A 23395-nucleotide genomic window follows, 5' to 3' on the forward strand; every position below is an offset into this window, starting at 1 on the left:
TCTATCTCTTTGAAAATAAAGGATTTTCCCCTAGGAAGTAGTTTTAATTATTTTAGTCAGTCTGGTTCCAAAGGAAGGCCCTCCAAGAGGGCCGGCGGTGAGAGAGGAAGGAGGCGTGCGGACGCCGAGGGAAAGCCCGACCGGTGGAGTCAGCTGGGGGTGCGGGACGCCGGGAGAATCGGCGGTCACTGGCTGTGGAGGAGCAGACGACCCAGGCAGCGTGCCAGCGCCTGGAACAGGAGTCCCAGCGACAGGCAAGGCAGGAGGCGAGTCGGTAAGAGGGCTCAGGGCGCAGGGAGAAGAACGGTGCTGGGAAGACCCAGAGAGAGGGCAGCTGTGCTGGGAAGACCCAGACAGAGGGCGGCTGCTCTGGGAAGACCCAGAGAGAAGGGGCTGAGGTCGAGTGGAAGCAGGAAAAGCGGGAAGGCTAGAGGACGGCTCGTTGTTTGGAGAGTGATCGTGGAGCACGAGGTCAGCCACAAAAGTGACCGGGATCCACCGGGCTGGGTGTAGGGCGAGGTATAGGGGAGGTGGCGCCTCACGGAAGACCCCAAAGGAGCAAGCGTCTAATGAGGGCAACCGCGCTGCACGGAGCCCCCCACTGTAAGAGATTCAAAGTCATGGCAGGCGAGAAAGGGGCAGCTTGCAGCACGTGTAAAGACCTCCCACAAGACAACCTGCAACGGCAAAGCGAGTCCCGGTGAACACTCGAACTAAGGAAGCCCGGAACAAGATGTTTGAGGCCTGGTGGGTGCAGTTGGCAAGAATATAACCTCTTAGAGAAATAATTTTGTGATATCATAATACCCCTAAAACGAAACAGTGAAAATTTGGTTCTTTCTTTTGCCTATCTTTCATTTTCTGTAGTAGGCATTTACCTTTGTGGCCCACCATTTCTTCTTTAATAAATATTTGTTCAGATTTGAAATACTTTAATGCTGCCTTTCTCTCTCCCCTTGCCATATCTACTAGGCCTATGTGAATAGGGAAGTATTTGATTTGGATTTGGATTCAGCTGATTCACAAGACAGTGATTCGATTCAGAGATTTGGATGACTGTCCTGAATTGATTCGGCTGAATCAGCTTTGGAAGATTCGGCGCCGATTCAGGGAGATTTGGCGATTCAAATTAGCCGGGGAGAGGCAGGCACAGCCAGGCAGCTGTAGGTTCTCCCATGGCTCCTCTGGCTGTGCCTGCCTCTCCTGGGGCAGGGGAAGCCACAGAAGAAGTTCTCCGCCCGGCCCAGCCTCCTGGCAGAAAAAAAAAAAGAAGCTCCGCACTCACTGCAGCAGTGGCAATTGGGGCCTCTGGGCCCCCCCACGCAGCATGGGGCAGTGGGGGCCAGCAGGAATTGCCTCCCCTGCAGCAGCTGTTGCATCGCGTGGGTGCAGCACGGCTTGGCTCCCAGACAGCAGCCAGCACCCTGCTGAGCTGCGCTGCACCTGTGCCACGGTGCAGCTGCCGCACGGGTGCCAAGCAGGGGGGACAATCCCCACAGCGTGGGGGGGCTCTGCCACAAGCCAATACCAGAGCCAGAGCCTGTGATTACAGGGCTTTTTTAAGTGCCAGGAGGCTGGGTTGGGCGGGGAGTGGGGCCAGGCAGGACAGCCAACAGGACTTCTCCCACAGTGCCTCTCGCTGTGCCTGCCTCTGTCCTGGCAAGCGGAGCCACGGGGACTATGCCCTGTTACTGCTTGCCCAGCCGACATGGGGGAGGAGGGGGCATGATGCAGGCATGGCTCGCTCCAGGTGGCAGCAGGACATAGCCCCAGCTCCCAGCACTGCCACACCTGCATCAGTGCTGGGAGCAGGGGCTATGCCTTGCTGCCACTTGCCCCCTTCCACCTGGAGTGAGCGGTTCCCACATCCCGCCCCGCCCCAGCTGGGCTAGCAGCAACAGGACAGAGCCCTGTTCCCAGTGCTGCCGCACCTGCATCACATGCCCACCTGCCCCCCTCCCCGAGTAACACAGTCCCCTGCTCCAGCTGGACAGCTTGTCTCAACCCAGCCCCAATCTCTCCCTCCCCCAAGCCCCTTCCCTCCCCCCTCCAACAACCCCAGCAGACTTACCAGCTGGAGGCAGCTGTGTCAGTTGCCTGTTTAGTCTATGGTCAAATCTCTGAAGCAGCTGAATCTTTTACAAAGCTTTTCTGAATTGATTCAGAGGCTTAGAATTGATTTGGAACTTTTAATGGGCCTCCCGATTTGATTCAGATTCAGCGATTCGGTCCCTGATTTGGGCCGAATCTCCTCTGAATCGAATCAGCTACCAAAGCTTAGCACAGCCCTAATATCTACTCTCTCCTACTATTTTTTACAGAGCTACTGAGGTACAGTAGTGTTTGGCCGTATTCAGGACTCTCTCTCTTGTGCGCCTGCACACACACACCCATGCTCTGAGAAGGAGTCACCACTTCTCCAACATTAAGCTAGTTCTGAATGTTCTGAATTGAGGTAGTTTTGAATGCCAGTGTTCCCTTGACTCATTTTGGGTAAAAAGATAATATTGTTGTTGGCAGGTAGAATTTCATCCTGATATAGCCTCTATGGAAGCATGTGATGTGATCTATTGTTATACCTAGCCTTCTGCAGTTAAAATACGACTGGAGAATTTTTACTGGACATCTGAGCTGTGTATACACTGGATGACAATTCTTCTGTATGGGTGGACATAAAAACTATGGTTTTGTTTCTGGCAGTCTGTTTCTTTGCCTTGTCATATACAGAGATTTTCCTGCAAACTGACTGCCTATGACTTAGAAACTGCATGACTGAAACTGAATTTCCCTGAATAGTTATATATGGATAATGCCCTTTTAGAAGGACACGTTAGAGAAGTAGCCAATCCCTTTTTTTCCTGCAGAGACAACAAAAATAAAAAGAACAAGCACATTCATGCTGGCTGCTAGCAATATCACTGATAGAGATTTGGGGGCGGTAGGCCAAGGAAAACATAAATCAGTTTCGTGGCAAAAATACCTTAAAGCTAGCTGTCAGACTGTTGCACTGAAGTTAAATAAAAGCATACATAAGGGTGGGTGGCAAGGGAGTGAGCAAGTGAGTGCATGCATGAACAAGGGAGAAGCAGCAGCAGTTCTCACATGCAAGGTAACTTCTATTTTTCATGAAGCCAAGTGTGAAGCAAAGTCACAGTCCCTATTTCAAAGGACAGAGAGGTTAGAGATGGTAATGTTTTTATTAGGTTATTTAATCCATCTCCATTCCAGTAAGAGACTAATGTTACCTGCAGTAAATCAAATGTTTTCCAGCCTACCTTTAAACGGGTGATGGAGTTTCCATTGCTTTCCCTAGAAAGGTATTCCACAGGCTGCATCAGACTGAGAATTATTTATTTTATATGAGACTACAATTGGTTTTCCTGTTATCCTGTTACCTTGCAGTCATATGTCTCTATTCTTCCAAAGGTTTAAAAACAACTCTTTTCTCCTAAATGTTTATAACATCAAGATAAATGTAGATTGTAATGTTCCCTCTTTTGGCCATGATCCCACCAACTTCTACCCATGGGCACAGCAGGTTCACCAGAACAAGGTTATCAGAAAACTCTGCCTTCTGATAAGCATGGTCTACATTTGATTTTTGTATTGGGATAACTTTTGGTTAAGACTAGAATTTTAGTTGTTTTTTTTCACCAAAATACTTATACCAGTAGGACCTCTGCTACAATTTCAGTTTAACTGGTATGAAACTGCTGTATAACAGTACAGCCTACTCTCCCTTCTGGAATGGATATTTTCTGACAACTTATTGTACGTTGTGAATGCATTGCATATATTTACAGCAAAGCTATCCAACTGGCAACCTGCAAAGGATTAACATGAAGTCTATAAGCACTTACCTGGCTGCTACCCACCCCCCCTCCCGGTTTCTCTTATTAGAGCAGTGGCCAGGCCCTCCAGATTCTCCCTTCCTCCTCCAATTTTTTGGCGTGTTAACTTTAGTCTTAGTGACCCCTGTTCAGAGGTGGTTCAAGCTTCTCCATATTGGCCCATACCACATATATGGCAGGGGAGAGGCCAGGTTGCTCAGGACAAGGCAGAAAGGGGGCTGGCTGCATGGAGAGCCCACCTGGGAGGAGGTAGGGTTGCCCTCCCTGCACTCACAGAAGGGGAGGAAGACAGAGGTTAGGTTTCCCACATGTCAGAGAGGAGCAAGTGGTCCCAATGGTGTGTGACCCCCCCAAGCCACCCAGATTCTGGATAGCCCTAATTTGCAGAACTACACCAGTGATTTTTAATTCTAATAATAGAGCTATTTGATTTATAAAATCATTCTAACATAACTTTTGTACATGTCTAGTGGGTATGTCAATATAATAAAATGTATATTAACATGACTGCATCCACATTAACATTATTCTATTGTGGTCTACTTGAAGTGGTACAATTTAGTCAAAACTGTCAAGCCTAAACCTCTGAACCCTCTGGTGGTCTTTGGGCCAATGGACAGGGGTCTACCCAACTGAAAGAGGCAGGTGTCCAATTTCACAGGGAGATCGTGGGACCAGCTGCCATTTTCACGGGCTGATCATAGCAGGCCCCTCTCCCCTCCATGCCTCTGATTGGCTAATGGGCCCCAGCAGTCCTGCCTCTCCCGGCAGATTGCCAGATGGCCCAAAACCACAGCTTAGTTGCTTAATAATGTTGCCCTTAATGGCTTCCGTGGGCATAATCAGGGGATTAAGCCCACAGAAAACATTAATTGATGCATTATTAAATAATCTAAGCATTTAATTAAACTCTAAACTGAAATGTCACAACATGAATTGTAACTTATACAATCACTATCTAATTTATTAAAGGACATTGTAAAAAGGAGTTTACTCAATGCTACCCTTGAGCAAATACTTGTCATGAAGACTTGTCTATATAGAGATAGCACACTCTGTGTCGGCTGAGTTCACTGGTATGGTGAGGCAGCATCTTGCCAGAGCATAGAAATGTGGAAACTGGTCACAGAGTCCCAAAACACAGACACAGGCACCCGGCACTCTGACAAAGTTCACATAAGAAGCACATTCCTTGTCATGCTCTTTCTGCCACCCAAGGATTGATTTCAGCAGCTAAGGGTCACAACTCAGAACAGGCACCTGCTTGGGGCCCAAAACATGAACAGTACTAAAGAAGGAGACAGCTATTGGCAGTAGCAATGGTGGGTTGTACTTGTGGTACTGCTTCTGCTTCACAGCTATTTCCTGGAACAGGTCCCTTCTCCACCGATTTTCACAAGAACAGCTTGACAGTTCTTGTTATGTCCTGTCTTTGACCCAACTTATCAAATCCATCAACTTGTTGTGTGCATGGTGGATCATAGCCTGCTGGCCTTCAAACAACATTAAAAGCTCCGTGAACTGGGTGGCATTTTCGGGCACAAACGTCACTTGATCTTGAATGTCACCCCATCTTAAGAGATTTTAAATAGATTCCATCTATTGACTCCTCTGTAAAATCCTATGAAATATGAACTTTCATTTCTACCCAGAAAAACTTTTACAATCTTTTCTCTGATGCCTGATGAAGGGCATTTGTGCCCAAAAGCTTGCAATTAAAGACATTTTTTTGCAAAAATCTTCTTGGTCTAATAAAAGATATTACCTCTGTCCACGAGCCCTGACTGTTTTTTCCTCTAGACCAATATGGCTACAACCTGGATACCAAAACCCAGCATTAAATTTTCAGAATAGGTTTCTCCCCCCTATCCTTATTACACATTGAAGAGGCATTGTATACATTGTATACATGTATGGAACCAGAAGAGTGATTTTTAATTCTAAAGATGGGATTAGCTAGTTTATAAAATGTTTCTAACACAGTAACCACAAGCCATAAAAAAATTGTATAAAACCACACGCATTCCAAATACAGATAAAACTGACACAGTGGCCACGTCTACATGAGATGTTACTGTGCAGTTATTCCTGTGCATTTATTTAGTACTTATATATACAAGCACTAAATAAATGCACAGGGACTCAAGTTACTGTACAGTAGTGCTGGCAAATGCTTTTTTTCTGAATATTACGGCGCAGCAGTGTCATGTCAGTTTTTGTCACGTGATGCTACTGTGCAGTAGTATCAGACTACTGAGCAGTCAACGTCTCACGTAGATATGCCCAGTATCAGCTAAAAGAATTTCTGACCCACAAAACACTTCAGCCCTTAAGGAAATAGCTTGAAATAACTGATAGGGCTTGCACTATGTTTTGAAGGTCAAACTATTTCAAGGTTTGTCTATGGGGCCAATAACAAGTAGTAAATACCAGAATTGAAGGTATCCACTGAACACGCCCATTTTACATTTAAGATTGACAATGAGATTCCCCCATTATGATTTCAGCAGCTGGGAAGGAGCACAGGGAGAAAGGAAGTTTGTGAGATACAGTGCAGAACACCTAAGTGGGCTTTAGAGATGCCAACACTGGAATGAAACAATTATAAGGGGTGAGCAATTATTTGGGTTGGAGGCTCACTTACGGAGCTTTGGTGAGCCATTGTAGGCCGGATCAGCAATTCCACCCCTAACCCCCAAAACTCCCTAAGTGGTCTTCAACTTAAAATAAATTGCCCACCCCTCCTGAACTAAGGGCTGAGAGGTGAGTGGACAAAGGTTAAGGGAACCTAGCCTTTGTTCCCCGCTTATCCTTGCACTTCCCCCATCCCAAAATCCCCGGCACTCGGCAGGCATGAGCAGGTGCAGGTTATCTGGGCCCAGCCAGGATGGTGCCGTGCCATGTTCCCACCTTCTTCCTGCACCTCCTCCTTAACCCCAAGTCCTTGGCTTGTGGCAGGGCCAGGTTGGGCCGAGTTGGTGCTATGCTGTGTTTCCTAGCACGGCTTCAGGCCGTATGGGTGCAGCTGGTATGGTTCCTGCCTGACCCAGCAGTATGCTAGAGACTCAGATTGGACAGGAGTTGTGCCATGGTCAGGCAGAAGCAGCACCAGCTGCTCCAGCTGTGCCCACATGGAGCAGCCTGAAGTGGCATGTAGGAACACAGCACAGCACCACGCTAGCAATACCCACACCCTACCATGCCCTGATCTGGCAGAGCCCAGATGATGTGCAGCTCCTGGCTCTCTTTCCCATGCACCCCCATCCTCTGCCAGTGGGGAGAACCTTACCTGAGATTCGTTCTTGCCAGAGGCTGAGCTGTTTGGTCTGTGAATGGCTGCAGGTTTGGACCTGTGTGTAAACAGCCTTACTGGGCAGAAACCTGTGCAGGGGGGTTAGTACCTGCTGCCTTGGACCCATTGGGGGTTGGGGGTGGGACAAGGCAGGCTGGGCTGGGGAGGGGAGTGGCTGCTGCTGAAGCCAAGAGGCACGAGGAAGGGAGAACGGCAAGAGGCATTGAAAGCCAAGGCAGCCACAGGCTGGATACAAGTCTCCTTTAGAGGAGTGGCCACAGGCCAGACTGAATCATCTGGTAGGCTGGATCCAGCTCACGATGTATATTTTGCCTACCCTTGCTATACAGGGGATCTATAGCATGCTCCAGAAAATATCAAAACTAACAGCCACACAACGTGCTAGTTGAAAGCTTTGCCATGGTAGCCCAATGCAGAGCCCATTCCATTAGTCTAAACCGGTTGCAATTAAAAAATAGATATCTGCAGTGGAGGATCCAGGGGGGAGAACTAGTGCACTTGCACCCCACTGTACAAGTGCACCATCCAAAGCTTAAAAACAACTGCCTGGCAGTGGCAGCAGCATTTCTAGTCAGGCAGTGCTGAGGCAATTAATTGACCTCATGTCTCATTGTAAGGATCATTGTACCTGATCCTTTCTAAACTCTTCATTTCACAGGAGTTAATAACCCTCTCTTCTTTTTAATGGTCTTGATGTTCTACCAATCAAGATATTCTTTGTTCTGCAATTCTGAGGTCTGTTGGCTGCTCCTGGTAATAAGCTCCTATTTCACAGCCCTGCAGATTGCAATGAGTTAAAAACAATGAAGTTATATTTGTTTTTGTTTTGATCTTAAATTAAATAATACAGGCCAGGGTCCTTGCATATTACCAAACCTTCTAGCTTATTTTTCACTGGAGAAAAATATGTGTTGTTTTATATAAGATGATGCACCTCACCACCTTCACCCCCCTTTTCAAAATTCTAGATCTGCATATGGACAAAGTTGTTGCTGCTACCCGGAAATGTATAAGAAACTGCCATTCTAACAGATGCCATAGGTGTTACCAATGACAGTGTTAAGCAGAGGCATATATATTTTCAGCTATCTCTTGCTAGTATTTTGCAAAGTAAAGCCTCACCTTCATCTTACCTTTTTGCTGATTTAATTCCAGTCTAACTGAACTAAATTGAGAAATAATTCATTTAAAATAATTACCCAACAGCGTCTCCCAATGTCCTAGCCATTTCTCTGGAAAACAATGTTTATTTACGTAAAACCCCAGCATGCTTGACCCCAGAGGAGCTACAGAAATTGACTGCAGGACAGGTGAGCAGTTGTGCATCTCTAGCTCTGTCATAGAAAAAAATACTGCCACCCTACTGTCTCCCTATAGCCTCTAGCAATGAGTACCTTCATGAACACTACTCTACCTCACTTCCACAAGGAGTCCTTCCCCAGGCAGAACTGAAAGTAATGAGCCTATGAACATAGCTGCACCACCTTAGCATATACATGAGTCTCTTGATCTTGATTTCCACTTTCCTTTTCACACCAAAGGAGCACCATGCCATGGGGGAGGGAGGGGGCAATGGAAGTGAAGAAATAAAAAAAAAAAAAGAGAAAAGAATGCAGATGGATGTGACACAAAACACTCATGTGGTATATGGAGGTCAAAGGGTGCAGAACATTAAGAAAGAGGGAGTAAGGAAGGAAAGAGCAGAAAGGTAGAGAAAAGTGAAGCAAAACTAAAAGAATAGTAAGGAGTAGCCCACATGAAAAGAGTACAGGGAAATAAAATCTAAATCTCTTCTAACTTCCTCCACAGCATATAGCCTCTCCTACATTCACCTTCCTGATCACTAGTAAGCCATGTCCCCTACTTATATTTAGACGCCTAAATAAATATGGCTTGATTTAAAGTCAGATTTTCAACCCTGAATTTCGGTTCCTATATGTGAAACCCATTTGAAAACCTTGGCTAACTTAACTTGACAGTGGATATGAAGTCAGTGCCACTTGTGAATGATGAGGTCCCTTGTTCTTTTGAATCACTACTCCCTCTTATGAATGGAAGTCATACTTCCTGCACACAAGCAGCATGTGGTAGGCCTACTATGTACTATAGTTTGAAGTACAAAGTGGTTGTGAGGCAACTGTAGATATTGATATTGAGGAGACAAATTTCTCAATGTTAGCCAACTTTTTTCTACCTTATTCAATATTGAAAATATTTTCAATCAGAAACAATTTCTATTCATTTTTTGCTTAAAAAAAGAAGCACGAGTATATTTACAATCACAGCAATTATAACCTTTGATAGCATGGATGGAATAAACAATATAAAAAACTCTCACTGAACTAAATATGAGGCAGTTGCATTAGTTGGTAGACTGCATGATTTTTCATTACTGTCAATGTGATTTTTTTCTCTTTTTTTTAGTGTTAATTTAACTCCAGGTACTATCTCCTATTGTTCCCTGGATAAAATAGAAACCTATTGAAACTTAGAAATAAAAAGTTAATTAAAAATTGAATAAATGACTATAAAGATCAAACAAGGCCTTTTCCCTAGCTCGTATGAAGATCTTTTTGGAGGAATGAGATATTGTATACTTTATGTTTTTCTTCTTCAATATGAAAGATAATGCAGAACACATTTTTCTTTACTTTTTTACTAACAGATGTCTCTAAAATGCAGTTTTACTTAGTGATGACAGTGCAAATAGGTCAATGTCTGAAAGCAATGTTTCATTCCTTGGTCTTAAGCAGGATATCCCAGATCCTCAGTCAACTTCGATCTTGTAGAGTTACTAGCAGAAATACTTTTTCTTACTTAAGTGGCAGTTCTGGAAAGCATGCCTACTTAAGAGAGCTTTTAAACCAGAGATGAAGTCCTGCTGAAGTCAGGGAGATTTAAGCACATGCTTAAAGGTTAAGCATGTACATGGGTACAGTCCCAATTAGGGTTCATTTCCTGAATTGTGGCTACTGGCCCTGACTCAGCAAAGATTTATTCATATAATCAACTTTAAGCATTGCAAGCACCCTCTGAAAATCAATGGGTCTATTCACTATGAACGAAATTAAGCTTGTGCATATTTTTGTAGGACTGGGTCATGCCATGATTTCTCAATATTATGAAAACCAATTATTTTAAAAACAATCACTAATCCCCCTATAATCTCTGGCTAAACTTTCAAACATGAGAGCTTAAATTTAATCTCCTAAATGCACCTAAATAAAAGTGGCCTGACTTTTGGAAATACTAAGTACTCACAAATCCAATCAAATTCAGTGAGAGCTGCTAATGCTGAGATCCTGGAAAAATCAGACTATTCCTACTTAGGTGCCCAAATACAGATTTAAGAAACTAAATTTACAGAATCCAGGTTAGAACCTCAGTGTTTAAGGAAGTCTTTTAGTGTGGTGCCAAAATATTTGCACTCGGAAAGCTTTGAGAAATAAATGTTTATAAAATAGCAATTCCTGAAAAAGAAGGACTAGGGCATAATGAAGAGTTGATAAAGAAATCCTGTAACAGATCATCCAATGCACCTTTTCGGCATTCCACCATTCAGTGAAGGATTCTTAATGCTTGTGTGCATATGTGGACATATATATAGGATAAAGAGGAAAAAAGATAGATACATAATATTGTCAGGAATTTTTATCCAGGTATCTTTAAAAAATGTACTTTCCTAATATCACCACTAATTATGCTACATGATTGCTCTCTATTTGTGAATTCTTATTATCTTTCACCACTAAACACACACAGATGCACAAACTCTTGCTAACTTCTCATGTAATACAGAAAACAAAGAAATTTAGAGTTGATAAGTGCTACGGGTTTGTTGCACATTTCTAATGGTACATGTACTGTTTTAACTTAGTTCACTTGTAAAATCTTGATCAAACACATAGAGAAGAGCCATTACAGAAACACAACCACAGCTATAATTCAAGTGGTTTCAAATACCTTGCTAGTTGCCAATTGCCTTTCTTTCTTTGTCTGTTTTAGCTTACTGTACTCCATCTAGGCACATAAATATGAAAAACACAACTCCTTGGTTCCAGCTCTTCATGTTGATTGCAACATATGGAAAAGTCCAAAATATTTTTTCTCTCAGTTCAAATCAGTACACTGTCAGTCCTTTAAGTTTCACCCCAACAGGATAATACTTCATGCCCAACAGTTGAAGCAACAAAGATCAGCACTGTTGAATGTAGCTTTAATTTAGCTGATTGGGTCAGCATGCAGATATTTGGCAGCTGTAACACATAACCATAGTTGTGTCCCCATTCCCACCACCTGCAGGCTTTAAGCAATTATTTTAGGCCAAAATCACACAACACTACTGAGTACAGAGCATTAGTCAGCCTGCTTAGTAGATGGTATGATTAGATTCAGCAAATTATATTTTAAAAGCTAAATGTAGCTTTGGAATATGATATACCTATACAGTTATTTTAATACCAATTCATGTGCTAATTTTAAATATAATAGCTTTTATTAAGTTACATGTGATTTTGCAAAAAAAAAAAAAGAGATTGAACTTGACAATTTAAATCTAAATGTAATTCTAAATTAAATAAGATAATGTAAAATGAAAAGACAATGCATTTAAGTGTTCTTATTATTTTGCAGTTATTCTCTTGATCCTGCCCTAATCCTTTCCCTGATCTTTACTGGTCCATTTATAAAGGTTCTGGGCAAGAGTTTAAAAAAGCGGGGGCAGGGAGTTGCATTGTTAATTCTAGTTATAAGAAACTGCAGTTGGAAGTGGAGCTAAGGGAACTCCAGGTTTAACATTTGCCTCCCCTTTGGCCCCCACTCCACTGCAAATGGAATAAATTGCTTGCAGTATCAGTGCACATACCAAACTTTAAACATAAATATAACAATCTCAGTCTCACTCCCCCACCTCGGTGTGTAGGAAACATAACTTAATTTACTTAAGCACGTTTTATTTAATTTTTCTTCAAAACGTTCTATCCATAAATTAAAGTTGAAGAAACACGTTGTACATTAGTTTTGAATGCAGCGGGGTTTCTAGCTATTTCCATCTCTTGCAGAACAGAGTACCACTAAGCTAGGCTCAGATTCAGTGAAGTTTGGTTACTTGCTTTGGCAAGTCTCTCCTGACTACTGAACAGGAGTTTTACTGTCCTTGTGGAACAGGGCTGTTGTGAATGTCATGGGCGCAGAGGAAGAAATGCTTTCTCAGGTCATCAGAGTTATTCTCACAGAGGTGCTCTGTGTATCAGGAAATTGATTTTGTACTGTAGTAAATGGGAAGATTCTGCAGAAAGCTTTATACTGGATTTTGTATCAGCGGAAGCATTTATTTGGGGGGGAGGGGGCGGAGGGAGGAGCTCCTAGATAAAATGAGTGGCAGCAAACAAATAAAAGATTGTTTATGGATCAGTGGGTTCAGAGCTATACCTGTTAAAATGGACACCATTTGAATGACCCATAATGGCACTTAGGGATTACAGGAGGAAAGGGATTTCAGCCATTTCAGGGTTTTTATTCTGTATTTGATGCTATTTGGGGGGTGGAACAGGACTGGGATAAATAACACCAGCTTCAGCAAAGAGGCCAGAGATGTGATTTCCTTATCTGGGATAGAAGGTAAGCACTCACTAGAGCATCACATGCTGTCTCTGTACCTCTCCTGGCCTGAGGCTGAATGAAATTTGAGGTACTGGAAACTGATTAGCAGAACTGGAGTCAGTGCACTAATTTCTCTATTAGCCTGTTTGTAACACTATTAAGTTTTAGCTCCCCCCTGCCTTAACTGTTTGGTGCAATTAAATACTTCCATGGTTAATTGAAATGGTAGCCTGAAGTTTAGTGGAGGAAAACCCAGAAAGCCTGAAGCTGCTCAAGCTATTAAATAGTCTCTAGCTCTTTCTTTTTATTTTTTTTAACCTCCCATCTTTTCTCTTGCACAGCAATCTTCATAATAAAGGGCAAGCAGTACAACAGGAAGTTTAGACTCACAGGCTAGGGACATACATTCAAAAAGCCTGAGTCTGCATTGATTCAATCATTGGTTAATCTAACCTGCCTAGGTTGAAATGGTTTGCAACTGTACAGACATTCTCTCTGGGCAGAGGAAATGCAGGCACATGCCTGCAGTGGCTCAGGCTAGAAGCCAGAGGTGCTACAGCAGCCCTCCCTTCCCTTGAACAGTACTGAGCTGAGGGGGAGGTGTGGCCAGGTTCAGCAGGATGTTCTAGGTAGGGAGGGGAGTAAACCCTCACCCTGACTGCAGTCCCAGGCTTTTCCCCACTCACTGCTCAAAGGGCAGGAGTGTTGCCAGACCCCAGGCTCCAGGTAGTACTCTGAGGCAAAGGGGGGTGGGGGTGTAGTACATACATCCTTGATGATACTGAACTCTTCAATCTCCCTGTCCCTGCTTCTTCATATTGTCTGCAAACCTGACAGGCAAGGGAACTAGCAGGGAGCTATTAACACAGTGTTTAGCAGCCCATCTAGAAAACAAAAGCCTCTCTCATTAGTTCAAGCTCTTCTTAAACAGCTTTTTCCAAGGAAGGAATGGAGGGACATTACCAGTTGACCTGTTGATTAGCTTCAAAAAGCCCTAAGTGGACACTGTCCTGTCTGCCTTTGTCTTGTCCCAGTGAAATTGGAGACACAGTCACCTCTCAGCATTAGCTAGCATACCACATTCCTAGGGTCTGTGTGGCTGGGGTCCATACTGTGGGAGATGGGAGGAAGGAAGGGAGCAGAGAATCCCTGCTTGAGCAGTGAGCGACAAGGAGGAGGTGGGGTAGGGGGAAGCCAGGCAGACCCTGCTGTGCCTGCAGTCTTTACCACAGCTCTGGATAGGGAGCAGAAGGGCAGGGCCAGCCCTGTTCTCTGGAGTAGACAGCCCAGCTGTCTGCAAGGCATCTGGGATGCTGGTGGACTCTGGTTTAACTTAAACCAGGAAGGGGTCTGGGACAGACATTGCATAAACTGGTTTGATCCAAATCAGTTAAGTCTGATACTATATTCAACCAGGTTTATCTTAAACCAGTTTCAGCCATTTTGAAGCTGCTTTCTATGCACTGAACTTACATTCTGTTACAGGTTTAAACCAGTTTCTGATAACTTAAACTGGATTATGTGTAATGTCTGTCCGTAGCTACAGCCTGTTAGAATACTCCAGACAACATATTATGCAAAAACAGGATTACTCCCCTGAAACTAGAGCTTGTAATGCATAGCTGCTATCACACTCTAAAGGAGGAATGTGCTCTCTACATTTTCCCCAGAACAATCTCCAAGGTTGCCACTGGGGTCATGCATGTGGGCCTAAAGAACTTGTCAATCATTCACACTTACGGTTACACAAGACAACTAAGCATCAGATCTTAAAGCTAAAAAAGGCATTCATGTTGTTTTAAGGCATGGAACAGATCATGGGTGATATCAAACTCACCCTATTCCCCAGGTGGGATCCATCCTGTATGGCTCCTCATGTTGCTCGTCCCCTGCTGCTAACATGCATCCCCAATGGGGCTTTTTGCCCCAGATTTTTGGCAGTGGGCCAAATCCCTGCTTGATCACTCCCGAATTCCTGACCACTTGAGCCTTGCAGGCCATACAATATAATTTCACAGGCTGGATTCATCCTGTGGGCTGTAAGTCTGACACCCCTGACAAACAATGCTATAACATGAGTGTCAATTAGATAAGGGTAAATTCTAGCTTTTCTAAGGTTTATTAACTACCTACGGTACTTGCCTGAGCTCTGGGCCATGCCCAACATAGACTACACTCATTAATCCAGAGTGTATTAGCCCTGCCAGAATTAGGGTTAACCCTATTCAGTGAGGATGCACAGTGACTTTGAACACATATGAAAAAGTTTCTGTTACAGTACATGAACTATGTAGTTCTGTTCCTTTTAAGAGCCCTTGTTAATTCAGTGTATGCAATGTCTGAAATGTTAATTCAGTGCGTTATTCAAGAACCAGAATGTATAGTTTATGTTATGTGTTTCATTTAAGTTTTTATGGTTTCCTCCTTCCTTCAACTCTATTACCAAAGTCTTACTTACAAAACCTCAACTTTATATTACTTACTCTTTGAAGCAAGAAATTTGTACGCATCTGTAAATTGCCAAACACCCGTCTTGCTGTTTTGCACACAAATGTCTTGTGGATGAGGCCAAGAGCTTGATAAAACATTTTTCATTACAAAGTGCAGATTCACAGAAACTGAACACTTCTGTGAAAACTTTAGTTTTAATGAAACTTCTGTTTGGAAGAATTCTCAGATCCAGGAAGAACAAAGGAACCCACCCTTCTCACCAGTGCAAGAAAGGTTATACTACAGAATATAATTAATCATTAAACCAATGTTTAGTGATCTCAGGCCAATAGATAGAGGTACCCATGCTGATACTTCTAAATATGTCTATGGCCACTGGCACAGCTTCTGATGAGGTGCTACTTACTCACCCACAGAAAAGACATGAAAAAACATAAAATCAACAACATGGGCCAATGGTCAGTGCCTTCCCTCCACAGACTCCACAGGAAGGTAGTGCTTGGTTGGCAGATTCAGGTGTCCCTGCCTGCACTCTGCCATGAGTCACACATTTCTCTTTTCTAATCCTAATCAATGCTTCTAAATACTACAGTATCCATAAGGCACTGCAAGCTGCAGTGCCATCAATATGTTGATGGTACAAAGCACTGCCTCTTTTTGATAAATCCTGACAAAATGTTTTCCTACTTTTCAACATCTGGCAGAGACCAGTAGCTAAATGAAAGCCCACTGGTCTGAGCCAAATTCAGGTAAGACAGAAATGATACTGACCAGCAAAGAGAAGTACTGGGAAGAATAGCTAACTAGGATATTTGCTTCCTACTGCACTTCCTTGCTAAAGTAGCTTACAAACTTAAAGTATTATTAGATTCCTTCAAAAAGCCAACAACACCAAGGACCAGAATCACCAGTGAAGGCAAAAAGTGATTTTATGGAACACAGGTCCATCTTCCATGAAAAGAGTCTGTATAGCAGTGGTCTCCAACCTTTTTAAGTACATCACCCTTGGCATTTAAAAGAAATCCAAGATCTACAATGCACCACCCCTTCCCCCCACTCAGCAGGTAAGTCTGTGGGGGGGGAAGGAGGGAGGGTAGATTGAGGCAGAGGGAGAAAAAATTATTTGGGGGCATACCACAACAGCAGGTAAGTCTGTGGGAGAAGGGGCAGGGGGAAAAGAAAGGGCCATGGGAGGGGAAGGCAGATCAAAGCCCCAGCCCTAGTCCTACTTCCTCCCTCAACACTGGAACCTCAATCTGCCCTCCCCCCACAATGGTGGTGTGGGAGGGAGTGGGGCTGGGGTTGGGGCAGGCCCTGCACAGCCAGGGCATGGGATGGAGCCATGAGTGGCTTGTCTGGGAGGCGTGGCAGGGGGCACGCACCCCAGGAGGGCATAGGGGTTGTATGCCTCCACTCTGTACTGTCTGTGCCGGCTGCTGCTACGGGCTGAGGCTGGGCTGCACCAGGCTGCTCTCAGGCCAGGCATTGGTGGCGCTGGGAGCGGGGCTACAGTGGGGGGATGCAGGCACCCAAAAATTTGCCATAGCTCCCCCCATAAACCCTCCTCCCAGCGCTGCCACCGCCTGGCCTGAACGCAGTGCAGTCCAGACCCCCACTGTAAAGAGTGTGCCACTGTCTTCCAGCCCCAGCCTGCTCTCTCCCCCACGCAGATCCCAGGTGGGAGGGGAAGAGGAAGAAGAAGGCAGTGCCGCGCTCTTCATGGTGGGGGTTGGGCCATGCTACATTCAGGCCAGGTGGCAGTGCTGGGAGGGAGGGTTATGGGCAAGGTTCCCTCTCAGGTGCATGCGTGTGCGGCCGTGCACAACTAAAAGTGTGGCCACGCACAGCCTTTTCAAGGCTGCGCACTAGGAGAGGCTGGGGCAGCAGCCTGGCGCAGGCTCCGCCGGCTCCAGGGAAGTGCTCCACTCCCCTGCATCAGGGCTGGGGAGTGGAGCACTTCCCCGGAGCCAGTGGACCCTGTACCAGCCCCCTGCCCCAGCCTCCATCCCTGCCTTCCCTCACCTCGGGGAGAAGCTGCTGCCTGCCCCATGCGAGGCTCCGGTGGCTCCGGGACACTGCTCCGCTCCCCCACATGGCTTCGGGGGGCATATCCCACAGTGTCCTGGTGGAGCCTCACTCGGGGGAAGGCAGCAGCTCCCCACCGAGGTGAGGCAAGTCAGGGATGGAGGCCGGGGCGGGGGGCTGGCGCAGGTTCCACCAGCTCTGGGGAAGTGCTCGACTGCCCGGCCCTGATGCGGGGGAGTGGAGGACTTCCCCAGAGCCAGCGGAGCCTACACCAGCCCCCAGCTCCAGCCCCTAGCTCTAGCCTCCAGCCCCCAGCATCTCATCCCCAGCTCTAGCCCCCGGGCCCCAGGTCCCTTCGATAAGTCTCCCACTCCGGACTAAGGCAGCGCGCTCACAGACCGAGGCCATGTGCTCACAGACCGCTACTCCTTAGAAGGAACATTTTATTTGGTCTAATAAAGAACACTGGATTTACCCAAAGAACCTTGCCTGCCCAACCCTAACTCCAGAATTCTATCTTAGGCTTCATTTTGAGAGATAATGAAAAAAATGGTCACTGGATTCAAAGTTAGTGATAGCTGAGTTACAAGTGATCATGACTTGATTCCCCTTGATTCCTCGACTTACAACATTTCGAGTTCTGACAAACAGGACTTACGACCTTTATAAATGGACACCCTATTTTAAGGTTCCGACACAGGTTTCAACTTCACAACACTCGATACAGCTGCATCCAGCTGGTAAATCTGTTGTGGTGGAAGGGAAGGAAGCAGATCAATACCCCGGCAATGAAAGAGGGATTGGGGCTGAGGCAAGTGCTGCCCAGCCAGGGTGGAGGGGGAAGGGAGGGACAGCACAGGACAAAAGTACAGCTTGTCCAGAGGAGGGTGGGGATGTGGGGGGAAGGCTCCTGCCACTGCATGCTGCTGGTCTTGGAGGGCACAGGGAGGCATGTGCCCTCAGATCAGCACAGGGTGGGCAGGCCCAGGGATGCACTGTGCTGCGCTCTGGGCAAGTGTGGCAGCGCTGGGAGCAGGGGCTATGCCCTGCCGCTGCTAGCCCAGCCAGGGCAGGGTGGGGTGGTGGGATGAAGGTGTGGCTTGCTCTAGGCAGGTGCGGCAGTACTGAGAGCAGGGGCTATGCCCTGCTGCCACTGGCCCAGCTGGGGAGGGCAGAAGGGCTCAGGACAAAGGCACAGCTTGCTCCTGACGGGCCTGGTGGTGCTGAGAATGGGGGCTGTGCCCTACCACCAGTCACCCAGCCAGGGTGGGGCAGGTGCAGGATGGAGCAACTGTGCTGCCTCTGGATGAGTGGCACCCAGCAGCAGGAGGGTATAGCCCCCACTTCCAGTGCCATTGTCCCACCCGGAGCAAGCCGTGCCTTCGTCTCATGCCCCCCTCCACCTTGGCTGGGCCAGCAAGGGCAAGGCATAGCCCCTGCTCCCAGTGCTACCATGTCTGCTCAGAGCACAGCATGATGCAGCCCCAGCCCTGCCTGCCCTGCACAGATCTTGAGGCACACCCCCCTATGCCCTCCCAGACCAGCGGTGCGCAGCGGCAGGAGCCACACCCCACTCCCATCCCTGCATCCCCCAGACAAGCCACACCTTCATCCTCCTGCCCTGGCTGGGCAGCGCTTGCCCCAGCCCCAATCCCTCTATCGCTGCCAGGGCATTGATCTACCCCATCCCCTTCCACCACAACAGACTTACCAGCTGGACGCAGCTGTATCGAGCATCGTAAAGGAACCTATCCCCCATTTGTAACATTGTTACTTTGGGAAAATTGGCTTCCAGTTATGATGTTTTGACTTACGATGCAGTTTTCAGGAACCAATTGTGTTGTACATCTGAGGAAACATTGCAAAGCAAACATTGCATTAGCAAACTTTGTAAAGTTCAAACCAGTAAAATATACAAACTGTGTGCTTTAAGTGATGAAAATTATTATGAGCCAAATCAGCTGGGGGAAAGAATTTATACAGAAAAATCAAAACAATAATTAGAAACTGTTTTATAATATTTTACTAGATACACAACATGCCACAATCCCCTTGGTGAGAAAAGAGATTGTTAACTATGTTAGTGTAAGGTAAGAAAGAAGGTAGGACAGGGTGGCACCTTAAAGACTAATTTGTTCAGAAAGGTACAAGCTTTCAAAGCACAAGCCTACATTGTCAGATGCTAGGAATGGACTTGCAGAGAACAGGGGTACTAAAGAGAAAGAAATAAAATAATTGAAATGCAAAGAAAAAGGAAAGGGGAGGAAAGATTAGAAAGTAAGAACTGCTGAGAGGGGCAAAGGTGGTTTGAGAAAGAAAGCTACACTGATTTGACCACCCCCCCCTTCCCTGTAAAAACAAAACAAAACAAAACAAAAAACAAACCCTAGCCAGGCTTAGAGAAGAAATGAGAACATCTATAAAAATAATGTATATAAAAATGAAAAAGCAAACGTTGATAGCAAGGAATATAAATCAGAAGCTAGCAACTGTAGTTAGTTGATAAGGGAAGCAAGAAGACAAGGACAAGAGGACTTTTTCACGTACATTAAGAACAAAGGGAATCCTAACAAATGTAAAAATGTGTCAGTAGATGGGAATGGCAGAATTGTCAGTAACAATCAGAAAAGGCAGAAGCATTCAATAACTGTTTTTCTTCTATATTTGGAAAAAAAGTCAGATGATGTAGTATGTCATGTGGTGGTGGTGATAATGATATACTTTTCATTTTGACAATAACTCAAAAGGACTTGAAGCAGTTTTTTCTAAAGCTCTAGAAAATGTTAGAACAGTTTCCTACACCTACAATATAACCTCAAAACCATAGCCATTTGAATCAGCAAAGCCAAACAGACTGGTACTATGATCCCAACCACATGACAAAGACAAGAACCCTATGTTTGACACTTACAGCCCCCAACTAGAAAGCCCTGGACACATCCTTAATGACCTCCAGACCCTTCTGGAAAACAATGACCATCTCAAAGTAGACTGGGAGGGCAAGCTTCTCCTCGTTTATAGGTAGAGACCTACCAAATTCACAATGGAAGTGGGCTATGTGGCAGCTCTTTTAATCTTTCAGGTTTCCCCACGTGCCCTGCCTCCCCTCCCCGCCGATTGGTGGAGGGCCCTGCCTCTCACTTGTGATCACCAGGAAGGCAAAAAATGCAGTTTTAAATATGGTGCTGTTTTTGCCTTCTAGCTGGTCAGCAGCAAGCACTAGGGCCACTGGGGCTCCTCAGGCAATCAGCAACGGGGGAGGAGGGGGAACCTGCAAGATTAAAGTAACTGTCACAGCACACTTCCACCATGAATTTGGAAGGTCCCTATTTATACACAACCCCCCAGCCTCAAACAACCTCTCTCCATGAACAGGGAGTGTCTACACAAGCTGCCCACTGTGCAGCTGTTACTGCACAGCCATTTAGTACTTGCATAACCAAGTACTTTATGGCTGCACTAGTGACACTTACTGCACAGGAGCTCTTTACTACTGTGCAGTAGTGTCGCATCATGGCTTGTGCCCGGTGATGCTACTGTGCAGTAAGCATCTCATATAGATGCGGCCACAGACTACTTAACTCCAGTTCTCACCAAGTCACCAGACCTTACTACAGACCTGTGTCATTAACACAGACCATATAATCCCTGGACTTAACCACATGAACTATAGCATCCGGGGTTCATTCATCTGCTCCTACACCAACATCATATATACCATCACCTGTTTACAGTGTTACTTTGCTGTCTACATTGGCCAACAGGGCAATCTCTACATAAAAGAATGAATGAACAATGATTTGACATCAATTCCAGAAACACACAAAAGCCCATGGCAGAACACTTCAATCTCCCTGGGTCATTTTATCACTTTGCTCAAAGTAGCCATTCAACAACTTTTGAGGTGCCACAAAATGCACATGGTGCACATGAATAGGTTCTCCATGCCACATATTTGCAGTGCAGAGGCAAAATTAGATACTGGGAAAAAAACAAGTGGAGAAAAAAACTGGTGTGGCGCATGTGACAGCTGTGTGAGCCATCCAAAACCGAAACCTGGCCAGTGATAATGAAGCAACTGGAACACAAGAGTTACTACAACTCCATTATGGCATAAAATACTGCCCAGTAAAATCACTGCTGGGACAAGATGCACTGAGACCAGAATCTCTCCCAACCATGAAGTTAGTTCAATAAAAGATATCACCCCTCAAAATATCCTTCCCTCTCACATTTCCTGGACTATAACATCAGTTCAACACTACCATTAAACGATACCGTACATTTTCTTTAAAATAAACTGCACATATGTTTTGCTGGGAGTCCTCATGATTTCTGTACAGACTCCTGAAACATGAGACAATTTCCTGATTTTCTTTAGCAAACAGAAGAGTGTTTCTAGTCAAGACTAAGGATAATTTCAAAAGTAATTTGCAAGACACTAACATTTTGCCAGGCCCTGCAATTAATGCTATCAAGACCTTCACGTTCACTGGCAGCAACATTAAAAAAAAATCCTGACACATGAACCACCAGTAAAAATCACCAGATAGATGTTCCTGTTTCATTGCTGAAAACACAGGTTGAATATATCCTTGAACATCTCCCGTGAGTCATCCCACTAACATCAGGCAAGCTAAAGTACTAACCAGTGTGACTATATATAGCAGAATTGAGCCAATAACTTATTCTGGGTATATGGACTCATTTAATTTTTAGTCATGGTTGGTTTTAAGTACTCTGAGCTCTGCAATTTAAATTCCCCAGTTGCTAAATCTGTAGTTTCAAATGCCCTTATAGTTCTACCCAGATGTCTAGTTTTAAGTACATACAGTTTAATTTGTGTAACAGATCTCCTGAACACTAAAGCCTGTTTTTTCTGCAAATGCTGAACACCCACATGGCTACTGAAAACAATGCAAACTGAAAATACTAAGGACCTTTGCAAATCAGGCCATAAAATGGCTTATTATTACTCCCCAGAGCTGGAGAGATTATTTTAAACCTAAACAGATGGACATTCAGAAACTTTAAAAGGTACATAAATGGGAACTGAACTATTTAACAGTGTCCCTTAGAATACAGAATTTTACTAAAGCTGATTCACTGGTCTCTCCATAATAACGTCTTGAAATTGGGGTAAGACTCAATATACATTATAAAATATATAATATATATATGCCAATATATATTAACTCATTGTCTTGTTTTTGTTAGGATCATACATGATTAGTTATGTTGTTCAACTCAGTCACAGTTCAGAATTTACATTCAGTATATTTTTCTACTATTCCTGGAAAGATAAAAAATATACCCTAAAATATTGTAACTGAGTTCCAAGACCTCTTTTTTTTGCACTCTCAGTTATTGAAAGCATTGTTGTTTATGATTTGTACCCTTAACTGGATTTAACCTTATCTTTATCATTATTTTTTCCAATATCAGACTATTCTGAAGTATACACTATGATGTTCTATTTGCTATAATTTTGATACTAACTAGTTAAGCACACACAGGGGTTTTTAATGATTATCTTACACAAAAAATCCCTCCAAATGAGAGGCTTTTGTCTGATGGACTGCAAACAGACATTCCTTTGTACCACATTTTTTATGCTGGCACCAAAACTGAATCAACAGTTCTTAGCCCTGTCAAGTCCCAAATGCCCAAATTTGTGCTGCTGTCTATTCACTTATGGCGGGTGGGAGAGTACGGGCAGCCTGATGCTGTTCACAGTTTCCAGATGCCCTGGGCAGGAGCCAGGTGATTCCTGTGGTTCATGTCTACAAGCATGGAGGAGGACTCCTCCCCCCCACACTTGCAAATGTGTAAGCCTAGCCATCTGGGTCCCAGGAATCCCTTTGCAAGAGATTTCTGTGGCAGCAGTATCATGCTGCTGCACCATGATAGTGAGTACGCATCTGCAAGTGGGGGATTTATCACATTTGCAGATATGTGCCTCAAGATAGGTGCCTCAACACCTGGGCTGTTTTCCTGCAGGATTGGGCCCCTGAAGCCCTGGGAGTGATAGGGCCTTGAAAACACCCCCACAGACATGAGATAACTCATCGTGGCACAGCTAGCCCTGTTCCAAAGGCAATGACTGTTTCCAGTCTCAAGATGTCTGCAGATGTGCAGGGATGCTGCTCTGATG

General features: G+C 44.9%; 1 protein-coding gene across 11 annotated transcripts in view; it reads right to left on the minus strand.

Moving 5' to 3' along the window:
• GRIP1 (glutamate receptor interacting protein 1) overlaps positions 1–23395 on the minus strand; it is a 594076-nt gene that overhangs the window by 208634 nt on the left and 362047 nt on the right. The window contains exon 2 of one of the 11 annotated variants that reach the window (XM_059726071.1): positions 19056–19089. The exons of 9 other annotated variants lie outside the window; for them this stretch is intronic. The gene's annotated coding sequence lies outside the window, so the exon portion shown is untranslated. Of the gene's footprint in view, positions 1–11127; positions 11353–19055; positions 19090–23395 lie in introns of those variants that run through there. One more of the 11 variants, XM_059726070.1, reaches the window with a different exon arrangement.

This window comes from Alligator mississippiensis, chromosome 4 (assembly GCF_030867095.1).
Source record: "Alligator mississippiensis isolate rAllMis1 chromosome 4, rAllMis1, whole genome shotgun sequence".
Classification (NCBI taxonomy): domain Eukaryota; kingdom Metazoa; phylum Chordata; order Crocodylia; family Alligatoridae; genus Alligator; species Alligator mississippiensis.